The sequence below is a fragment of the Hevea brasiliensis genome, chromosome 2 (genome assembly GCF_030052815.1).
Source record: "Hevea brasiliensis isolate MT/VB/25A 57/8 chromosome 2, ASM3005281v1, whole genome shotgun sequence".
Lineage (NCBI taxonomy): Eukaryota > Viridiplantae > Streptophyta > Magnoliopsida > Malpighiales > Euphorbiaceae > Hevea > Hevea brasiliensis.
In genome coordinates, this window is record NC_079494.1 from 29019335 (window position 1) to 29036048 (window position 16714).

Here is a 16714-nt window from a genome sequence, read left to right on the forward strand (position 1 = left end):
ACTTGTAAATCAAACTTGATTGCTCTAATGGCCCAATAAGCTTTATGTTCTAACTCTACGGGCAAATGGCATGATTTCCCAAAAACTAACCTATAAGGTGTAGTTCCTATGGGGGTTTTAAATGCTGTTCTATATGCCCAAAGAGTGTCATCTAATTTAAGGGACCAATCTTTTCTGGACTTATTGACGCTTTTCCAAGATTTGCTTGATTTCTCTATTTGTGATTTCTACTTGGCCATTTGTTTGAGGGTGATATGGTGTGGCAATCCTATGCTTTACCCCATATTTTCTCATCAATTTTTCAAATTGGTGGTTGCAAAAATGGCTACCACCATCACCGATTATGGCACGTGGGGCACCAAACTGGTCAAAACAAATTTTTCGTAAATTTCACCACAACTTTTGCATCATTGGTAGGTGTAGCAATAGCTTCTACCCATTTAGATACATAGTCCACCCCTACCAAGATATATTTATTCCCATAAGAAGATGGAAATGGCCCCATGAAATCAATTCCCACACATCAAATAATTCAACTTCTAATATGGACTGCTGGGGCATCTCATCTCTTTTGGAAATGTTGCCTACCCTTTGGCACCTATCACACTGCTACAAAGTCTCTCACATGTTTAAACATATTAGGCCAATAGAAACCTGATGTCAAGACCTTTTCAACAGCTTTTGAGACACTAAAATGACCACCATATTCGTAAGAATGACAATGGTAAATAACATCATGCATTTCTTCCTCCGTATACATCTTCTAATTATTCCATCATTGCATCTCCTAAACAAAAGCGGTTCTTCCCAAGAATAAAATTTAACATCATGCAAGAATCTTTTCTTTTGCTGCCAAGATAAATCAGTGGCAAGACACCACAAGACAAGAAATTCACAATATCAAGAAACCATGGAAGTGCAGAATTCAACACATACAATCGCTCATTCATGAAAAACTCATCAATTGGCACAATTTCATCATCTTTATTTTCGTTTTCATCCTAGAAAGGTGATCACCACCACATTCTCAACACCCTTTTTATCTCTTATTTCCAAATCAAATTCTTGAAGTAACAATATCCATCTAATCAACCTAGATTTAGCTTCTTTCTTGCTCATTAAATACTTTATTCCGCATGATCGGAAAACAATTACCATTGAGTTGACCAAATAAGAACGAAATTTATTAAGTGCAAATACTACCGCAAGGAACTCCTTTTCAGTTGTAGCGTAATTGACTTGGGCTTCATCAAGGGTTCGGCTTGCATAGTAAATGGCATAAGGTTTTCTATCTTTTCACGCCAAGGATACTCCAACAAAGAAACTCGCTTGCATCACACATGATTTCGAATGGTAAAGTCCAATCCGGGGTTGCATGATAGGAGTCATTGTTAATGCCGTCTTTAACCTGCAAAAGAAACCATACAATCTTGATTAAAATCAAATTTAACATCATGATTCAAAAGATTTGTTAAGGGTTTAGCAAGTTTAGAAAATCTGAATAAATCGCCAGAAACCCGCATGTCCAAGAAAACTTCGCACTCCTTTGTGATGGTTGAGGGGCATTTTTTCAATAATTTCTATTTTAGCTCTATCCACTTCAATTCCCTATTTGAGATTAAATGCCCTAAAACGATTCCTCTTGGACCATAAAGTGGCATTTCTCCCAATTCAACACGGATCATTATCAAGACATCTCTGCAAAATTTTAGACAAATTAGTCAAGCATGAATCAAAATTAGTGCCATATCTCAAAAGTCATCCATGAAGACCTCCATAATTTCTTCAATAAAATCAGAAAAATGGCCATCATGCACCTTTGAAATGTGCCAAAGCGCATTACACAATCCGAATGGCATCCTTCGATAGGCAAAGGTGCCATAGGGATGTAAAGCTAGTTTTTCTTGGTCATCAGGATGTATTGGAATTTGAAAGAAACCAGAATATCCATCTAAGTAACAAAAGAATGAATGCTTGGCTAATCTCTCTAACATTTGATCCATAAAAGGAAGGGGAAAATGGTCTTTTCTTGTAGCATTGTTCAACTTCCTATAGTCTATGCACATTCTCGAACCTGTAATAGTTCTAGTGGGTATCAATTCATTATTCTCATTTTTAACAACTGTCACCCCACCTTTCTTTGGTACAACATGCACAGGACTAACCCACTCACTGTCAGAAATGGGGTAAATAATTCCAGCAGCAAGTAATTTTAGGATTTCCTTTTTCACAACATCCTTCATTGTAGGATTCAATCTTCTTTGGTGTTCAATGGAAGGTTTACTATTTGGCTCAAGAAAAATCCTATGCATACAAACTGTTGGACTAATTCCCTTTATATCATCAATTGCATAACCCAAAACTCTTCTATATTCTCTCAAAACTCTCAACAATTTTTCTTTCTCAATATCAGTCAAACATGCATTAATTATAACAGGATATGTTTCATTTGGTCCAAGAAAAGCATACCTGAGGTTGGAAGGAAGAGGTTTAAGATCTACCTTTGGGGCATCCTCTACCTTTAATGATGGTGGTTTGATCTCCAAATTTTGCACTCCTTCAAGTTGAAAAATTGTGGCTTCAGGATGTGGTGGAGAACTCTCCAAGTGTTGTGCAAAAGTAGCCATGTTATGATTATCATCATCAATGCTCCCACCATGGACTAAGCAATTTTCAAGTGGGTCTTGTGGATAGCTTTTTCTGAAATGCTCTTGAACTATCTCTTCAATAATGTCTACCCGCAAACAAGACTCAACTTCTTCATGTTTCCTTTTCATGGCTGGATTGATGTTGAATATCATTTGATCATCTCCCACTCTAAGTGTCAATTGCTCACCCTTCACATCAATTAATGCACCAGCTGTTGCCAAAAAGGGTCTTCCCAATAAGATAGGAACTTTTGTGTCTTCTTCCATATCCAAAATGACAAAGTCCACCGGAATGTAAAATTTCCCAACCTTGATAGGCACATTTTCAAGAATGCCTTCCGGATACTTAATTGAACTCCACCAATGAAAGATACATGTTTGTGGGCTTCAACTCTCCCATATTCAACTTCTCATATATTGAAAGAGGCATTAGGCTGACGCTAGCTCCAAGGTCACATAAAGCATTTGCCACACAATTATCACCAATATGACAAGGGATGGAAAACACACCCGGATCTTTGAGTTTGGGAGGTAACTTTTTCTGAATTATAGCACTGCATTGCTCTCCCAAATTGATGGTGTCATAATCTTCTAGTCTTCTCTTGTTGGAAAGAATCTCCTTCAAAAACTTGGCATAACTTGGCATTTGGGATAGTGCCTCAGTGAATGGCACATTGATATACAACTTCTTTAGCACTTCAAGGAATTTGCCAAATTGTTTGTCTAGCTTATGCTTGATGAATCTTTGAGGGTAGGGAAGGGTGGGTTTGTAAGGTCTGTGGGATGTATGGTTTCTCTCCCTCATCTTGCTCACTTTTGCTTTCTTCTTCTTTTTCATTTTTCTTGCTCTCAACTGAATTTTCTTCTTTTGTGCTCTCTTTTTCTTCTCTCTTGTTTTCACTCTCTTGACCAACTTTTTTACCACTTCTCAAGGTTACAAACTTACATTGTTCATGAGGGTTTTGTGGTTGGCTAGGTAGTTTCCCATAGGAATTGCTTCCTGATGAGCTTGCTTGTTGCGCCAATTGAGTCTCCAACATGCGGTTGTGGACTTGTAATTGATCCATGGTTTGTCTCATGTGTTGCATTTCTTCCTCCAATTTGCTATTCATTTTGCTTTGTTCAGCAAAAAATTTCTCCATCATGCTTTCCAAGGATGGCTTCGGTTCATGAGGTGGAAGGGATTGTTGTGCTCTTGCTTGATATCCAGGTGGTGGTTGTCTTGTGGGCTGAAATTGAGGCTTGTTCTGCTGCATAAACTGCTGGTTATGAGGATAATTTGAGCTTTGGCCTTGTTGAGCAAAAGTTGCTTGTAGTCTCCATGTTGAGTTGTTCATGTTAGAATAAGAATTTCCCATAGGTTTTTGTTGATAACCTCCTGCATAAGCAGCTTGCTCTTGCAAATAATCATCACCATAAGAAGAGTAATTAACTCCACAACTTTGAGTTCCATCTGTGAAGGCAACTTGTTGCATAGTTGTAGGAGTTGAGGTTGTTGCCTTTGTGCAAAAATCACTAAGAAGCTGAGTCAACTGGTCAAATCTTGCATTCATGTAGTTAACTGAGTCAAGTTCATAGATCCCAGCTTTTTTTGGCTCAAGTGCTCTAGGATTTCCCCATAAATGGGTATTATGAGCAATCTTCTCTAATAGATCATAGCATTCTTCACTTGTCATTCTCATGAAATCTCCTCCTGCTTGTGAATCAATTGTGTTTCTTATGGCTGGAGTAACTCTGGTGTAGATATTCTGAACAATCATCCATTTCGGTATTTCATAATGAGGACATTGCCTTTCAAGCTCCTTAAATCTCATCCAGGATTCATACAAAGTTTCATCATCTCTTGGTTTAAAAGCTACCATCAAATTCCTCAAATGAGTAGTTTTCCCAGGTGGGAAAAATTGAGATAGAAAAGCTTGAGATAACTGCTCCCAAGTAGCTATAATAGCTTGTGGGAGTGAGTCATACCACTCCAATGCTGAATCCCGAAGAGAAAATGGAAATAAGGTGAGCCGAATAACTTCATCAGAAACTCCAGGTTGTCTTTGTGTACCACATATCATCAAAAATTTCTTCAAATGAGAATGAGGATTTTCAAGTGGGCTACCTCCAAATTGTGAATTCTGAACCATTTGAATAAGACCAGTTTTTAATTCAAATTGATTAGCTCCAATAATAGGTCTGTTATCTCTCACATCAGTACATCTAGGAAAAGCATAATCTAACATGGATCTTCTTTGAGGATCATTTTGATTAGCAATAGCATTTTGCCCGTTTTGCTCGTTTCCTTCATTATCTCCACCAATAGCTCTATTTTGATTCTCCATATTTTCTATTGTCTCCTCTTGCTCAAATATTTGTTGTTCTTCTTTTTCTGCTTCTTTTCTTCTTTTGTATTCATTTTGTTGGCTCGATGAATTTTTCAATTTCAGGATTGAACAACAATTCAGTGTCACTTGTGCTTTTCGATCGTCTCATAAACAAGAAAAGTACCTGAAAAACACAAGGAACAATAGTGAAAATAAAAGAAAATAAAAATTCTAATTAGCTTAAAACAATTAAAATCCAACTTAAAACAAACAATTCCCCGGCAACGGTACCAAAAACTTGATACGGTGTGTCCGCAAGTGCACTGTCATGAGTATAGTTTTAAAATGATATAGATCCCACAGTTAATTGTTATTAAATTGGAAATAAAATTATAATCAAATTAGAATGACAAAAATTAAAAGATATTAAAAATAAAATCTAAAAATTAAAATTAAGACAAAAATTAAAGATGTAAAATGAAATTTGGAATTAAAATTGGTATTTAAGGAATTAATGCTAAATCAAACAATTAACTAAAATTAATTAGACTAGATTACCAAAAATTAATTTGAAATTTCTATTTATGAAATTAAGAAGAATTAAATCTAAAAAATAAAGTAATTCTAGATATTGGATTTAAATTGAAATTGCTATTTATGAGGTTTGTAGAATTTATATCTAATTTCAATGAAAAATAAATTGATTATAGAGATTTGATTTTCAATATTGTTTTCATGTGATTTTTTCCCTATTTTAGCCAAAAACATGAGAATTGCAATTTTGAGGGAAATCAATTCTTAAATTTTTGAAACCTTTTTCAAGCATCTCAAAATTGGTTTTCATTAAATCAAACCCTGTTTTCACGGTATTTCAAATCTAACAAAAACCCAATTAATGCTCTAATTGATTTTTGGAAAGTTCCCCTTACTCTTCTTAGCTTATTTCTAACACCAAGAAAATAAAGTTTATTGCAAGATTATCCATCCCCAATATTCACTTTTCAGTCCATCTATTAAGGATTAAAACTTAACTTAATGAGGGCCCATTCATCAAGCAAGGTAATAAGCACACAAGCAATAAATCAAAATATAACAATATTCATTTAAATGGCTAAATCAGTTCAAAACCACAAAACAAATCAATATTTACAAACCCATCTCTAGAATCTCAATCAACTACTCACAAATCATTGTTTAAAAATAAACCCAAATGAAGAAATGAAGAAATAATGGAAATGTAAGCTTAAAGGGGTAGAAAAACCCAGCAGATTTGTAGCAGGATCTCTGCAGAAAAGTGCAGAAACGTGATCCTTGCTGCTGCTGGAAGAAGATGCAGAAGATGCTCCTCCCTTTCCCTCTTTCTATCTTTCTAAAAATGACTCCCTTGCTCTCTATGGAAAGAAAGTGATAAAGGGCACTTTATATAGGCAAGGGGACTGTTCTAGAATGGGTAAAAGGGGGAAGGATCCAGAGAAAGTGAGGTAAAAAGGCTGGAGTAACGAAAATGCCACGTCAACAATTTTCCAGTAAAAACGACATAAGCCGAGTCAGTTGTGTCGCGGGTTGTGTCGCTCTCGGCGTGAATATCTGACGATCGACACAACCTGCGACATAAGCTAATTCGGTTGTGCTGCAGGTTGTGTCGCTCTCGGCCATTTTTAACTCAACTTCAAATTTTTTTTTTTTTTTTTTTTGCAATTCGACTTTAATCTCCTCCAAATGGCTACTCTGATCAAAATTCATCAAATTTCTCCAGATTTAACCTACAAAGCAAATAAATTCCAAAAATTAAACTAAGAAATGTGAAAATTGTAAAATTGACTAAATATATACTAATATCTAAAATAATAGCTATGAATAAGGGTAAATTATGTGCAAAAATTACTCCTAAATGATGATCTAAAATGCATGCATCACCCTCCCTGCTGGACGAATTTCAGTTTAGTCCCTCACACATATTTTTTTTTTATTTTAAGTTTATTTCTATGCTCTTGATGCTATACATACACTAATTAAACTAAAAACTTGAAGTTTGCATTACTTACCTTGTTAGGTGTCTTTGAACTTTCACTTCCTCTCAATTTTCTTCAATTCTTTGATGACCAATCTTCCTCTCAAGTGATTAAATCAAGTTTTTGTGAAGCAAGTATGGGAGGATTTGGTGTTTAATGGTGGTTTCAAAGCTTGAAGCAAGCTTTAATGGAGGTTTATAATGGTAAGGGAGAGAGAAACGTAAATGGTGAGGAAGATGAGGCTTTTTACTTTTTTTTTTCTTTTCTTTTCTTTTTTTTTTATCCTTATGGAAGACTCAAAAATCCATTTAATTCATTTATTAATTATATGACTTATGGCATCATGTATGATATCATGCATGATGTCATCTTCCTACACTTTAACTTTTTCATTTTCTCTTTTTTTTTTCCTATTAGTTCTTTAATTTAATTCTCAATCCCGAAGTTTTCTTTTCTCCGATTTGATTTGACAGTTAGGTCAGGAGTCAGCTCTCGAGGTCAATTGACCAAATTGCCCTTCGCCGGTTCAACCCGGTTTGCAAATAATTCCATATTTCTTTTGGCTCCCTGACCTAATTATTTGACTGGCTTAACAGTTGTTTTTCGTGATTTTCTCTTTTCCACTGTGTTTATAAGGGTCTTAAGGACCGCGGTGTCACATTTTACGGTTCGAAATTTAAGTTTGAAATGACTTCGCAGTCCTTCCCGAGAAGGTCACCCATCGCTGTGACTCTCAGCTCGTTTAACTTCTTATGTTCTATTTTTCTTGTTTATACTTAACTAATTGGACATTACTAATTATTTGTGTTTATAGCTTCTCTAGTTGTCTTAAGTGTGGTTCTAATCCCCTTAATTGTCCGGACCGACACCGGTCACCGGAACAGTGAAATCTACCAGGCTATGCAAACGGGGGTGTTATAGGTGGATCTAGGATCCACTCATTCATACATCTGCATCAACTTACCTGTAGAAAGGGGGATACTGGTACGGGAGAGTGACCAAGACATTCTGGTCACTAGTCCATTGGGCCACAGTGTAGTGGTGAACAAAGTATACAAGGGTTACCATTAAGGATTCAGGGGTATGAATTCTTAGCAGACCTGATTGAGTTGCCTTTCCATGAGTTTGACGTGATTTTGGGAATGGACTGGTTGTCACATCATCAGGCAATGGTTGATTGTAAATTAAAGAGAATTTATTTGAAAACTCCTACGGGTAATGAGATCACAATTGTGGGGAAAAGGACAGATTTCTTGTCCAATGTCATCTCAGCCACAGTTGCAAGAAAATTGATGAGAAAAGGCTGTGAAGCCTACCTAGCGCATGTGGTGGATACTAGGCAGGCTAAGCCAAATTTGTGTGACATACCCACAGTAAGAGACTTCCTAAATGTTTTTCCTAAAGAATTGCCTAGCTTGCCACTAGAAAGGGAAGTTGAATTTGCTATTGAGATACTGCCGGGTACAACACCAATCTCTATTTCTCCTTATAGTATGGCACCCACAGAATTGAAAGAATTGAAAATCCAGTTACAGGAGTTACTGGATAAGGGGTTCATATGCCCCAGTGTGTCACCATGGGGAGCTCCAGTGCTATTTGTAAAGAAGAAGGATGGGACTTTAAGGTTATGCATCGATTACCGGTAGTTGAATAAAGTGACTGTGAAGAACAAATATCCGTTGCCTAGAATTGACGATCTGTTTGATTAGTTGAAGGGAGCGGGAGTATTTTCCAAAATTGATCTCAGATCAGGGTATCATTAGTTGAGGGTGAAGGATGCAGATGTGCCAAAGACTGCATTCAGGACCCGATATGGGCATTATGAGTTTCTGGTAATGCCCTTTGGCCTAATAAATGCACCAGAGACATTCATGGACCTTATGAACTGTATCTTCCATCCATACCTAGATCGGTTCGTAGTGGTATTTATTGATGATATTTTGGTATATTCCAAGACCAGTGAAGAACATGATGAGCATTTGAGGATTGTTCTGCAAACCCTGAGAGAAAAGAAGCTGTATGCTAAGTTGTCCAAGTGTGACTTTTGGTGGAATGAGATTGCATTCCTTGGACACATAGTGTCAGCTGATGGGATTAGAGTGGATCCCAAGAAAATAGAAGCAGTGATGGAATGGAAGCCTCCCAAGAATGCAACTGAGGTCAGAAGTTTCTTGGGGCTAGTTGGGCATTACAAAAGATTTGTGAAGGGATTTTCTTTAATAGCTGCTCCAATGACCAAGTTGTTACATAAGAATGTTAGATTTGACTGGAATGACAAGTGTCAGGCCAATTTTGAGAAGTTGAAGGCTATGTTGACAAAGGCACCAGTATTAACACAGCCAGTATCAGGAAAGGACTTTGTGATCTATAGTGATGCCTCTCATAATGGGTTAGGGTGTGTATTGATGTAAGAGGGGAAGGTGGTCGCTCATGCTTTTAGGCAGCTAAGGCCACATGAATAGAATTACCCTACCCATGATCTAGAACTTGCAGCAATTATCTTTGCATTGAAGATATGGAGGCATTGCTTGTATAGTGAAAAGTGTTACATTTACACAGACCACAAAAGCCTAAAATACTTGCCAACCCAAAAGGAGCTTAACCTTAGACAGAGGCGATGGATTGAGTTCCTGAATGACTATGATTGTGTGATTGACTACCATCCTGGTGAAAGGAACGGAAGCGTGAAAAACACAAGTTTATACCATTGAATTCAAAAAATTTTCACCTAGGGTCACATGCATCATGCAAGATTTATTTTTATCTATTTGATTTCAATGATAAACAACATATTAAAACTCTTTTAATATGTTTTTGGATCTGTATTTGCCATTTAAGATTTTAAAATTAATCAGATTAATTTTAGAACCCTAGATTAAATCAAGAACGATTACACTAACCTCTTGATGCACTGCAGCATGTCTGCGCCTTTGAGATTCGTCTTCAGGACACCAGATGTTGTCCCTCTAGCTTGTCCACACCAAGAACACCTATGGCAGCCCTTGAAGAGCTTCTAAAGCTTTTTCTATTAATTAGAAAATCAAGTTCTACATTTTAACAGATTAAAGATGTAAACAGGACACTAGAAACAATTCCTAGTGTTCTTAATTCAAGAGATTGATGGCTAATCTCTTTGAATTGATAAGAGATGAAGAAGAAGAGATAAAACCCTCAAAGTGGCATGAAAAAGGAGTGTGGCTGCTGGTTGTGTTTTATTTTCTCATAACAACACTTAAATAGCTAGGTTAACACATTAAACCCTTGCCACATGTCACCCTTTGATTAGCTCTAGGTTTAAGTGACCCAATCACATTGTGCCAAGTGTCAAACCTATATTTAATCTTGATTTCAATCATCTTACATGATTAAAAAACATTTGGCAAGCTTATGTGTAATCCCATGTGTCACCATCTCATGGTGCCACGTGTCACACTGCAAAATGACCAAAATGCCCCTGTGTCTTAATTTTGAGTTCTCAACCCAAAATAATTATTTTTCTTCTTCTAATTAATTTATATCAAATATAAATTAATTAATTAATCTCGATTAATTAATTTCTCATTAATTAAATTCATATTTAAACACTTTAAATATAAATTTAACTTATATTATACATCCAATAATCTAGATTTGGTTTCAAGTCATGCTAGGGACTTTGCAATCTAATTGCAAACCAAACCTATTTAATTAATCAATTTAAACTCTTTAATTAATTAATTAAATCATATTTAATTAGGTGATAACTTGTGTATGTGTGTGACTTACTAGGCTCATCACTAATTGGCAATGAGACATGATATCAACTCTTAATATCATCAAAACTCTTTCTTACCATAAATGATTTATCTAAATCATTTTATGAACCTCATAGACCATGGTTAACACCTAGCATAGCATGCCATGGCCACCAAATTAGTAATAAGGTTTACTTTAAATGAACCTATAATCATATGTTACCATGCACTAGAATCTCTCTGTTACAAAATCCCAACTCAAGCTGGAGTCATGGTTTATGTCAAACTCCATTTGCTATGAATATTATGTTCTCTTTTAATTCCAGTTCTTGATTAAAAGATTTTCTCATCGAAACTCTTTTACGAATAAATCTATCTGTCTGGCCAGAACTTGAAACATCAAGAACAATTAAATGAACATAGGATTTTATCTCTATTTACTTAGAGGAACAGATTCCATCTTGATCAACACCTACCTCCATATATAACTAGTAGGAGCCAACACATGCCCATATACCCATACACAGTACAAGTATGAAAGCAGTATCAAACTCAAACTACCTATATACAAGATAACTGTGCTATCTCAGGTCTAAAGATTATATGAACAGATATTATTTATGACAAAACATTGACAAGTGTAAACTCCATGTGCTTGTCATAAGTGTCACTGGTTCGGCCTACTTATCATTTATAAGTGCCTATCATGTTTGTCATATGGCATGAGACTCACCATTCCATCTTATTTATATCTCATATAAATAACTTGGGAACAAACATGAATACAATCTTTACGATAAGTCATGTCCTTATTATGAAGTATCCTCGATTGTGAACCTATTTATGATACTTTGTGCTAGAAATATTGTCACTCATATTCTTAACAACTTAAGAATAATATTTCTAACAAAATATCAATGGACCTTTTCTATTACACATAAATATATTATGTAAATGGAAAAGTGAAAATGCCTTTTATTAATAAAAATATATACAAGATACATACTAAATGATATGCTCTAGGGCATACTACTAACACCTGGGAAGGCAAATGTAGTTGCCAATGCTTTGAGCAGAAAACCATCACAGCTTTGAGATCATTGAATACCCGTCTATCCTTGGCTCGAGATGGAGCTATTTTGGCTGACTTGCAAGTGAGGCCATACCTGCTACAGTAAATTTTAGATAGACAGAAAGCAGATGAAATTTTAATGACTATTATGAGCAAAACCTCAGAAGGAAAAGCAACTGACTATGAGGTGAAAGCAGATGGGTGTCTGTACTACAAAGGAAGAGTATGTGTACCAGATGATGGGGAATTGAAAGCCAGTATTCTGAAAGAGGCACACACCAGTGTTTATGCTATGCACCCAGGAAGTACAAAAATGTATCATGATCTAAAGCTTCAATATTGGTGGCCTGGTATGAAGAAAGACATAGCTGACTATGTGACTAAATGCTTGACATTTCAACAAGTCAAGGCAGAACATGAAGTTCCATCGGGTTTGCTATGGCCTATACGCATACCTGAATGGAAATGGGATCGGGTCACCATGGATTTTGTAAGTGGTTTGCCTCTCACCCAGAAGAAGCATGATGCAGTATGGGTGATAGTAGATAGATTGACTAAGTCAGCACACTTTCTGCCAGTAAGGACTGACTACTCATTGGAGAAGTTAGCAGAATTATATATCAGTGAGATAGTTAGACTGCAGGGAATTCCAATTTCCATGATATCTGATCGAGATCGGAGGTTTACATCGAGATTTTGGAAGAAATTGCATGAATCCTTGGGTACACAACTCCACTTCAGCACAGCTTTCCATCTTCAAATGGATGGGCAATCAAAAAGAGTAATCCAGGTAAACAATTAAAACCAATTGAATTAATATAAATATTGAACTGAAATGATAATAATAACATGAAATATATGTCAGGTCCTTGAGGATATGCTGAGGAGTTGTGTCATTGAATTTGAGGGAAGTTGGGATAGATACCTCCCACTGGCAGAATTTGCATATAATAATAACTACCAAGCTAGCATCCAAATGGCCCCGTATGAAGCACTGTATGGGAGGAAATGTAGAACTTGTGACACCCCTTACCCGTATACAGTATACCCGAGTAAGTAATGCCACACGGTGTACCGGCACACTCTAATATTCCTCAATTAATTTATATCATACTTTTGCATATAATTTATGAAATACAATTTGTTTAAGCCATTTATCAAAAGTATTATTCATTTAAGGTTCCGAAAATTTTAAAGAAAATCCGGCGGAGTACCGGCTAAAAATGGAGAAAACCGTTCTTCGGAACCTGTTAAAAACACTTCCAATAAACAAATTCATTCATTCTCAACTTCAATATCGTCACAAAACTCAATATCAAGATTTGAACAATTTTTCAGTTTCAGGTTTCAACAACCTTTTCATTTCTCAACATCCATTTCTCAGATACAAGCAATAAATACATGCTTAAATCTTGCATTCATAGTCATAACTTTCATTATTTACATAAACATCAAAATATGTTACATGAGTTCAAGTACATATGAGAAAATACAAATATGCTACAAAATATCAAAATGACAAAATGACACCTAGTGCCCTACCGATGCACTGCAGGTAGTGAGGTAACACGGACATCGAAAGTAATCGGATGGACTCACCCAGTCTGTGGTCTACTGGGCTCACGGTCGGAATCTCCAGTACCTACGCGTGGCAAAAGCAACGCGTTAAGCAATAATGCTTAGTGGTGCCATAATATAATAGAAGAAATTGGCAAGAAAATAAATGTGTATGCAAAGTGTATGCTTTCTTTGTTTGATTTTGGTATAGTCATTAATTCATTAACTTTGTTCACTTTTATTCATTTGGTTGCCCCAAGTAACCTACACTAGATGACTGGACTGGATAACGGTAACCGCATCGGGTACCTAGTACCTCGCCGTCACACCATCGGTCACATATGCATCTCCGGTGTGCAGGCAAGCGACTACCAAGTCAGAATAATCTCGAGCACAAGGCCAAGTCTCAATGCAAAGTCGAATGGCTAAAAGCCATGAAATCACGAATGGCATTTTTGCCATGTGCGATCTTGCTAATCGAACCCTATTGGCATGCCAAACTATCCAAACCAATCTTGTTAGGTATACTAGGGCATTTGAAACTCTTAAATTTGTCAATTTGTGAATTTCAACTTTTTTGGTGTCACTATTCATCATTGGTCAACAAAAATGTTGACTTTTAGAATAAAAAGGTGTACATTGACTTTGGCACTCCCAACATACCACATTTGGTGTTTAAAACTTGTTGGCATTAAGTGTTTTTACCATTTCTAAGCATTAAACCAAAGGAGCAGATTTTTCAGATTTTGTACCATAACTTCACTGTTCCATTGGACACTGTTACTGTTGGAATTTGAAGAAATGTAAAACATGAAAGTTGTTCCTTATTTTGTCTAGTTGAATTTCCTTTTTTGAATCACTTAATTTGGAGTTTTGTAGCTCCAGATATGGCTCAAAAACCCAAGCTGTCCGGATTGCCAATTCTGCAGATTTACCATATCTACAGTGCATGAGCAGTAACTTGAGTCACTTGGTTGGATGGGTTCTGGCCATAATTTGAGGTAGGTTCCTTCATGAAAGTTGTTTGTCTATGTCTTAACTTGTTGCTGTAAAAAGTTCAGGCCAATTGACCAAATCTACAGTGAGTTATGGCCAAATGAACAGTTACTGTTCATTTGGTCAAATTCTGCAGAATTCAGCTTCAGGGTTCCGGATTGTGGCTGAGTTTTGACCCTTTTGCTTTGGTCTTTTGGGCATGGTTTCTTCAGCAAAAATGTGCCATTATAAGCCTAGTTTCATGTCCAATTGGCCAAACATCAATTGGACTAGCACAGCCCAAGTTATGGCAGTGCAAAGGGACTGAAATTTCAGTCCCTATGCTGCTGTCCATAGGGCAGCCTGCAACCTCACCTTGCCATAGTGTTTTTCAGTCCCATTTATGGTCAACACATCTAAAATGGTCACTAATTGACCATTACAATGTGCCCTAACAATTTCCTAAGCCCATTCACACTTTCACCTTTCCAAACCCTAAGGTTCAAATCAATTTATCCATAAACCTTGATTAACATACTTAGTTTAATCTTCATGCATATTAATACCTTAACCATGATTTCCAACCATTCTAAGTTTATTAAACAATCAATCTCATACTCTCATAGGGCTGCTGAAAATTTAAAGTACCATAACACATGTAATTTACTTCAATTCCTTAAAATTTCTTAGCTCAAATGATGTTCTAATTAAGATTAAAAGAAGAAGAATGAAATTTGTAGCACTAACCTTGATTGGGCAGAATTTCCAAAGCCCTAAACTTCACTTTCTTCCCTCTTGTTGGCTGCCAAAAACTTCCCCAAGTGATATGGTCAAGGTTTAATGAAAGGGGTTAGGGTTTAGTGGTGGAAACAAAGGAGAAAGGAAGTTTTGGTTGAAAATCAATGGAGGTTTGGCTATGGGAATTGAGAGTTACGGGTGAACTTTGTAAAGGTGATGGCTGCTGGAATTTTAGGAGCTTTTGTTGTGTTTTATACATATTTTATTAGTTAATTTAAGTGTTGACTAAATGTGATTGGTGGGTAATCTTGAATGACATCACTTTGATGTCATAAATTGGCATTTGTTGCATTTTTCTTTCCTTTCCTCCACTACTCATTTTCAATTTAATTTCTAGCAATATTTCTTCATATTTTATGTCATATTAATTATTTACTCAACTGGACAAGTCGGCCAAAAATCACCTCAGAAGGCGAAATGACCAAAATGCCCTCCGTTAAACTAACAGTCAAAATAAATGCATGTCAGATTGAAAAATATTTCTAGGTATTATCTTGGCATTCGAATGCCATGGCAACCTCAATAACCCGTCTCTGGAGTCCCAAAAAATTATTTTATAATTTTTCCCCCGGGTCTAGGGCTCCACGTTGCGAAACGCAACTTCCCTCCAGTGACCCATCGCTTGGGCACGGCTCGTTGATTTCGGTTGTATTTTATTTCTAAAATTTTTACTAAATTTTTCTTATTAATATTTAAGTTAATTAGGGTTCCTGACTTTAGTTTAAATATTTTTCCGGACGTTCTAGCTGTCCGGACCGACACCGGTCTCCGGAACAGTAGAATGTACGGAGTGGTTACCGGGAGGGTGTTACAACTCTTCCCCTCTAATTTAAATTTCGTCCTCGAAATTTACCTGATGCAAACAGTTGAGGGAACTGTTGCCTCATCGTCTCTTCACTTTCCCAAGTTGCCTCCTCGGTGTTGTGGTGCCTCCAAAGCACTTTCACCAATGGAATTTGCTTGTTTCTCAACTCTTTCACTTCCCGAGCCAAGATCCGTAGAGGTTCTTCTTCATATGTCAAATTCTGCAGTTTTTCAATTTCTTCTCTGGAGATGACATGTGAAGGATCTGCGATATCTTACGAGCATAGACACGTGGAACACATTGTGGATCTTGTCCACTACGGTGGTAAAGCTAGCCTTTAGGCCACTGGACCCACACGTTCAATGACTTCATATGGGCCAATGAACCTAGGGCTCAACTTACCTTTTCTTCCAAACCTCAACACTTTCTTCCATGTTGACACCTTGAGGAACACTTTGTCGCCAACCACATATTCTATTTCTTTTCTCTTCAGGTCGGCATAAGATTTTTGTGCATGCGAGGCAACCTTCAAGTTGGCTTTGATTAATTTCACTTTTTCCTCGGCTGTTTCACTGTGCAGCCCTACCGATTTGTCTTCTCCCAATTCAGTCCAAAGACACCTGAGTTCTCTGATTTCTCCCATACGATTGCTTCATACGGCCATTTGAATACTAGCTTGGTAGCTATTGTTGTATGCAAATTACGCGATGGGAGGTATCTATCGACTTCCTCAAACTCAATGACACAACTCTCAAAGATATCCTCAAGGACACGATAAGTATTTCACGTTATTGTTATCATTTC

At 36.7% G+C, this 16714-nt stretch overlaps 1 non-coding gene across 1 annotated transcript; it reads left to right on the top strand.

Annotated features, from left to right (window-relative positions):
- The first annotated feature begins 4418 nt into the window (after positions 1-4418).
- Positions 4419-4525, top strand: LOC131178238 (small nucleolar RNA R71). Its single transcript, XR_009147370.1, has one exon. It is a non-coding gene; the product is annotated as a small nucleolar RNA R71 (small nucleolar RNA).
- The last annotated feature ends 12189 nt before the right edge of the window (positions 4526-16714 follow it).